Genomic DNA, 6995 nt, shown 5'->3' with positions numbered 1-6995 from the left:
AATGTCGGCAAGGTCTTGTACTCGATGTCGGCGATCATAGGCCTTGCGCTGTTTCACGCGAAGCTCTTCCTCGTATTTTCGTAGCCGTGTCATGTCTGGAGTTGACGGAACCAGCATCTTCTTGGCTGTTGGGATTGTGGACCGGAGTCTTCTTCCCATGAGCAGTTCAGCTGGGCTGTACCCATTGTTCAGTGGTGTGGTCCTGTACGCGAGTAGTGTTTTGTATGGGTCTCCAGTTTTCTCCATCGATTTTTTGATGATTTTTAACAGCTGCTTCAGCCAGGCCGTTGCTTTGCGGGCAATGGGGACTGAATGTGATATGTTGGAAGCCGTACTCTTGAGCAAATGTGGAGAATGCCGACGTTTTCACGCGCGAGAACTGAGGACCGTTGTCCGACACGACAACCTCCGGTATCCCGTGGCGGGCAAAGATGCTCTTACAGTGTCCAATCACTGTTTCAGAGGTGAGATTGCTAAGCAGTGCTACTTCCGGGTACCTAGAGAAATAGTCCGTAACGATGAGCCACCACTTGTTCTGATGATAGAAGAGGTCCATAGCCACCCGTTGCCATGGCCTTTCAGGGAAGTCCGTTGGTAGTAGTGGCATCTTTCTGTTGCTTGACTTCTCGATGCAACGTTGGCACCTCTTTACAGTCTCTTCAACATCCCTGCTGATGCCAGGCCACCACAAAGAGTGTTTAGCTCTGGCTTGGGTCTTGACAATTCCAAAGTGCCCTTCGTGTAGAAGACGTAAGGCATCTTGCTGGCAATGCGCAGGCACGACGATCCTTGCGGTGTACAGCAGGATGTTGTCTTCTAGCGTGAACTGATGCCGAAACTCGTAGAAGGGTTTGACATCTTTGTTGAGGTCACGGCGACTGGGCCATGCCTGTTGAGTGTACTTGCACAACTCTTGGCATACAGGGTCCGTTTTCTGGTTCTTGACGAGCCATTGAAGACATAGCTCTTTGACAGGAATGTTGGCTCTGACTTGACGGACATAAGCACCAACCTCTTGCTCAAGGTCCAATGAGCCAGTTTCTTGGAGAGGCGATCTGGAGAGTGCATCAGCAGCAAGCAGCTCCTTTCCTGGCACATAGGTGATGCTGTACTTGTAGCGCATCATGCGCATACGCAATCTCTGCAACCTCGGGGTGAGGTCATCCAGTGCCTTCGATGAGAAGAGGGGAACCAGCGGCTTGTGGTCCGTTTCTAAAGTAAACTCCTTGCCGACAAGGTAGTCACTGTACTTCTCACACGCCCAAACAAGTGCCAGTCCTTCCTTCTCTATCTGGGCATATCGCCTTTCAGTTTCAGTCAGGAGCCTTGATGCATAAGCAATAACTTGAAACTTCCCATCTTTTCGCTTTTGTCGCAGTACTGCATCCAGTCCATAAGAGGATGCATCCGCAGTGACCACTGTCTCTGATGCGGGATCGTAGATGCCGAGGACAGGCTGTGATGACAGGATGCTCTTCCACTTGTCAAAAGCTGTCTGTTGGCTTGGTCCCCAAACAAATTCTTGCTTCGAGCTAAGCATGGAGCTCAGTGGTTGAAGAACGTCAGCCAAGTTAGGGACAAACCTTGCGAGGTATGTTGCCATTCCGAGCATTCTTTGGAGTTCTGGCTTTGATGTGGGAGGGCACATTTCTCGTACTGCTTTAGTCTTTGCATCATCTGGACGGATGCCTTGGCGGTCGATTTTGTGGCCCAGGAAGGTAATCTCCTCAACTTGAAAGGAGCACTTGCGATGGTTGAGTGTGACTCCGGTCTCTTGTAGTCGCTGAAGCACTCTACGGAGCCTCTCGTCGTGCTCTTCCTGGTTGGAGCCCCAAACAAGGACATCATCCATGTGGCAGACAGCCCCGTCAATACCGTTCAGGATGCTTGAAAACTGCTTCTGAAAATGTTCCGGGCAGAGGAGATACCAAATGGAAGTCTGTTAAAACAAAACCTCCCGAATGGTGAAATGAATGTTGTCAGACTCTTACTTTCTTCACTGAGCGGTATCTGCCAAAACCCCGAGTTTGCACCAAGTTTGGAAAACACCCTTGCGCCTTGGAGAAGTCCCAGTGTGTTTTCAACCGACGTGATGGGGTGCCATTCCCTCTTGACGTAGCAGTTGAGCTTTGTAAAATCCACACAAATCCTCACCGTACCATCCGGCTTTGGTACTACCACCAAAGGAGCACACCAGTCCGTTGGTCCATCGACAGGTGATATAACTCCCATAGATTTCATCCGCTGTAGCTCTTCTTTGGTTTGCCGGTACAACGGTAGAGGAACACGGCGTGGGGAACTCACAGCAAAAGGAGTCGCTTCGTCTTGAAGCTGCACGTGGTAGGCGTCCTTGATGTGGCCTAATCCTTTGAAGAGAGCTGGGAACTCCTTTTTCACGTCGAGCTGTGAGCTCCGGTGAATTTGGCTGTTCTTTGTGGCAAGGCGGTCCACAAAAGATACCACTTGTAGCGCTTGAATGGCGGGTCTGCCGAGCAGGGGTGTGCGTAAGTCCTTGAGGATTTAGACATCTTGTTAGGATGTCGAACCTTTGTAGGTCATGGTCAGTTGTGCCACACCTTGGACTGCTAAGGGACTGCCGTCTGGGCCGTGAAGTTGCCGTCGTGGTTCCTGAAGCAGTGGTTTCCGCTTGATTTTTCGGAACACGCTTGTCGGGATGACTGTTTCATCAGCCCCTGTATCAATTTTGAAGCTGACGGGGTCGTCTTGAAGCACCACCGTAGCCTCCCACTTGTCTGCTTCTGGATGCGACACACCTCCGATGAACCCGATCTCATCGTCGGAACCGGAGACATGGTTGACCCGTTTGGAGAGACAAACTGAAGCATAGTGACCTTTTTTGCCGCAGTTTTTGCACGTTTCGTAGCGAGCTGGACAGGACCTCCTCGAGTGCCGTTTCCGCCCGCACCAGTTGCACGATTGCTTGTCTTGAACAGCTGTGGATTTGGAATTCGACGCGGCAGCCGCGAACCTTTCCGTAGTGTGAGTAGCTCTGTCCCCGGTTGTGCCTCGGGAAGACTGCTTAGCTTGCTTGGACCCAGAGGAGAGCTTGTTGACACTGCCGTTCGACTTCCCGTCCTGCGTCAGCTCCGCTTGTTGTTGTCGAACACTTTCCACTTGCCTGGTGGACTCGAGGGCTTTGCGTAGCGTTAGATCCGAGTCCAGTTGGAGCTTGGCGGATAACTTCTTGTCACGAATTCCTACCACAAGGCGGTCTCAGACGAACTGTTCTTGCATGTCGCCGTATTCGCAGTGTTTTGACAGGCTGTGAAGCGCCGTCGCGAATTCTTCCACAGACTCCCCTTCCTGTTGGACGCGCGTGTTAAATTGAGCTCGCTCGAATATCACGTTTCGCCGGGTATGAAGTATCTGTAGAAGCTGGCGATGACGGTCTCGAAACGGCCTGCCTCCTCTTCCGAGAGTTGGAACGAAGCGAACACGTCTTCGGATTGGTCGCCCATTATGTATAGTAGAGTGTCTACCTGATGCTCTTCGGGGTTGTTGCTTAGTCCGGACGCATTGTGGAACTGTAGAAAGCGCCGTTTCCACTTGGGCCATTTGTTGGGGTTGCTGAACACAAATGGCTCCTATGGTTGGAGAACAAAGGATCCCGATTGGGGGCCCGTCCCGGGTGTACCGTTGGCGGCTGTCCCGTCGGCCATGGTCAGGAGTCAGGCGTGACTTCGTTTCCGGTTGATTCTAGAAGTGATTCAGCACGATCGCACTTCTGTCACTATGTTGTGTTGTGTAGCGAGGGGCGACTTACGGGAGCAAGACAGACACACGTGCGACGCTTAGGCAGCCATGTTTGAAGAACGTTTATTCATACCCGTGTTGCCAGCGTCTTGGGCAAACCTGCTAGTTAACCTATGTGTTCACAGATGGCGGCACTATCCCACAGGCCGTACCCAGGGGAGGGTTTCGGGGTTCGAACCCCCCCCCCCCCCCCCCCCCCCCCCCTTTCACTGTCGGCTGGGGAAGGAAGGAGCGATGGGGCGCATTTCGAAAGAGGCCCGCGGTGGTCTCGATTTCGCTAAAGTCACTGGATCGGGAAACCCAGTGGGGGACCCGCTGAAGTTCCAGCGATGCTGTTAGGGGTGCACGTGTGCCTGTATGTACAACACAGCACTCCTTACTATTACTGCTAATTAGAGGCGCGGGAATTCCAGCGCGTCTTCGCCGCACCCCGAAAACCGCAACGCACCCGGCCCACGACCGGTCTTTTCGGAACCACTCTGATAGCGCCTTCCTGTTTTCCCCTCTCATCCAAGTGCCTGGGTGCCATCCCCCTCGGCAGAAGATCTCCGGGCGCCTCGCTTCCCCATCCTCATACCACGCTCCGTTCCACCGCACAGTGGACCATAGCGGATGCTAGAGATCGTCTTCGCCAATCAAGGGCTGAGAGAGAATCACATGACGTTGAGCTTCGCATAGCACACCACAGAGGGTAAGGTGACACTCTGAGCTGGATTGGCTTGGATGGCTCGTAGCGGCCTCTGCAGTCCATTATAAGGTGACACAGAGGAAATGTTTGCTTGAGCAATAAACACGTACGTTTGAGGGAAGCTCGTATCGGTTCTTCGTTCGTTAGTCCAACTTCCCAGAGCACCGCGAGCGTGCGACGCCTCGGGGGCTTTGGGGGGCCTGCCGGGGGTATGGTCTGTATGGGGTGTTTTGCGCGGTGAAAAGAGGATGGAAAGAGAATGACGAAAATTCGTTCCGAGCTGTGTCTGCAGTTGCAGGGGTTCCGAATGACACTGGACCCTGCGAAGGATGCGCGGGGCTGCGGTTAGGGAGCTGGGTCAAGTATGGCTGTATATATATTTTCTTGTTCTCTTACCCCCGGTTCCCTCTCACCCAAGTCATGCTTACTGGGACGGAGTTTGGGCCAACAAATAAATTTTGTCGTAAGCTGGAAGTAAGCTTTGAAACAATTCACTTTCGCTGTGATGGTGCATGTGAAACATTTCGTCGCTCGCTATTGTTAATTATAGGTCGATTACGTGCTTGTTTTTTAAAAAGTAAATACAAAAAACAGCCATTCAAGATGGCCACCGTGTTCCAGAAAACCCCCCAAAGAAATTTTCTGTGTACGGCCCTGAAAGTGACGACAATTCAAGATGGCGGCGCCCCTGTGGAAAATGTCTATAAAAGGACAGTGCACACTTTTGTTGTAGGTGACCTCGTTGAAGACCATGCAGGCAGTTGCATTTGGAATTTTCGAGAAAAGTGGACCACCTGATGCATCCTGAAGCACATGTCTTAATCTTCTGTTATGGTTGAAAAATCGATATGGTGGCATCCCTGTTGCGACGTTCCTACCTGCCGACCCTCCGTCTCCAACGCATGAATGGCAGCTGTCCTCAAGTTTCGCCTAGCATCATTCAAACAGACTTTGTGTATTGCGACCTGAGATGGCCGGCACAGGTGCGAGCTCTCCAAGAAACAGCACGCTCGAGACGAGTCGCAAGTGTACAAAGTCTGGGTACGCACAACGAGGCAACGTCTGGCTTCCTTCCTGGGTTTCGGATTACCAGGGCTGCGGGTCACGTTCACGTCGGCTGATGACGTACCTTTGAGCCGTGCAATATTACAGGCGCAGAGGCATTCGGATATGTGCTGAAGTTCACTGGTGAAATGCGCCACTGCCGCCCCCCCCCCCCCCCCCCCCCCCCTTTGTTCTTTGCTTTGACACTTTTTTTTTATTACATTTTATTTTTTGCGTGTAAGTCTGTTAGGGTTTTACGCAGGTTCGCAGTTTCCCGCTCATTTTATTTCTGAACAACTGACTCGCTGACTGGCTCGGTATAGCTGAACGTAAATAAATAAATAAATAAGTAAACAAAATATATAAGGAACTTGGCCCATTCCATTCCCATTCTATTGCGGGCAAAAGGCATCTAATGCCATTCCCATTCCATTCCGGGGTCGAGAAAACGCGGAATGATTCTGGAATCATTCCAACTCCGGAGTGGCATGCAACTCCGCAACACTGGAATCAAGTTTGGGCAAGAATGCTGCGTCCTGCTGCCAGTATCTCCCCTTCAACAACGGCACTGCGGCCCATGTACCTCCTTTGTCATCACGCTCGAGGTATAGCGTTGTCAGTGGCCCACAGCGACAACTGCATCTATGAACTGAACGTGGCTACTTGTTACCGACCGAGCGAACACCGTCGTCAGTGACATCAACTTTTGAGGCTACAAAAATGCGCAGCGAGCTGCACTTCAACATTGGGTGCGGCAGCATCTTCGCCATGAGGTCAACCCTTTCGTCTTCCTTGTCTAGATTATGCTGGACGTACTGCTGCTGCTCTGACAACGAATCAAGTTTGGGAAAGAATGCCGTGTCCTGCGGCCAGTATCTCCCCTTCAACAACGGCACTGCGGCCCATGTATCTCCTTTGTCATCACGCTCGAGGCATAGCGTAGTCAGTGGCGCACAGCGACAACTGCATCTATGAACTGAACGTGGCTACTTGTTACCGACCGAGCGAACACCGTTGTCAGTGACATCAACTTTTGAGGCTACAAAAAGGCGCAGTGAACTGCATTTCAACATTGGGTGCGGCAGCATCTTCGCCATGAGGTTTAACAACTCTTTCGTCTTCCTTGTTTAAATTATGCTGGACGTACTGCTGCTGCTCTGACAACGAATCAAGTTTGGGAAAGAATGCCGCGTCCTGCGGCCAGTATCTCCCCTTCAACAACGGCACTGCGGCCCATGTATCTCCTTCGTCATCGGGAGGCATAGCGTCGTCGGTGGCCGACAGCAACAACTGCATCTATGAACTTGAACGTGGCTACTTGTTACCGATTGGGCGAACAGCATCGTCAGTGGCATTAACTTTTGAGTGTGTGGGATGGGGCCCCATTCACAAGCAATGAACCAACTTATTTATTTATTTATTTATTTAAAATACCCTCAAGGCCATTGGCATTACAGAGGGGAGTGGGGGTTAGTGGCAGTAGTACACT

The sequence above is a fragment of the Ixodes scapularis genome, unplaced genomic scaffold (assembly GCF_016920785.2).
Source record: "Ixodes scapularis isolate PalLabHiFi unplaced genomic scaffold, ASM1692078v2 PGA_scaffold9__187_contigs__length_104089568, whole genome shotgun sequence".
Taxonomy (NCBI): Eukaryota; Metazoa; Arthropoda; class Arachnida; order Ixodida; family Ixodidae; genus Ixodes; species Ixodes scapularis.
Note: the sequence above shows the minus strand (reverse complement) of the source record.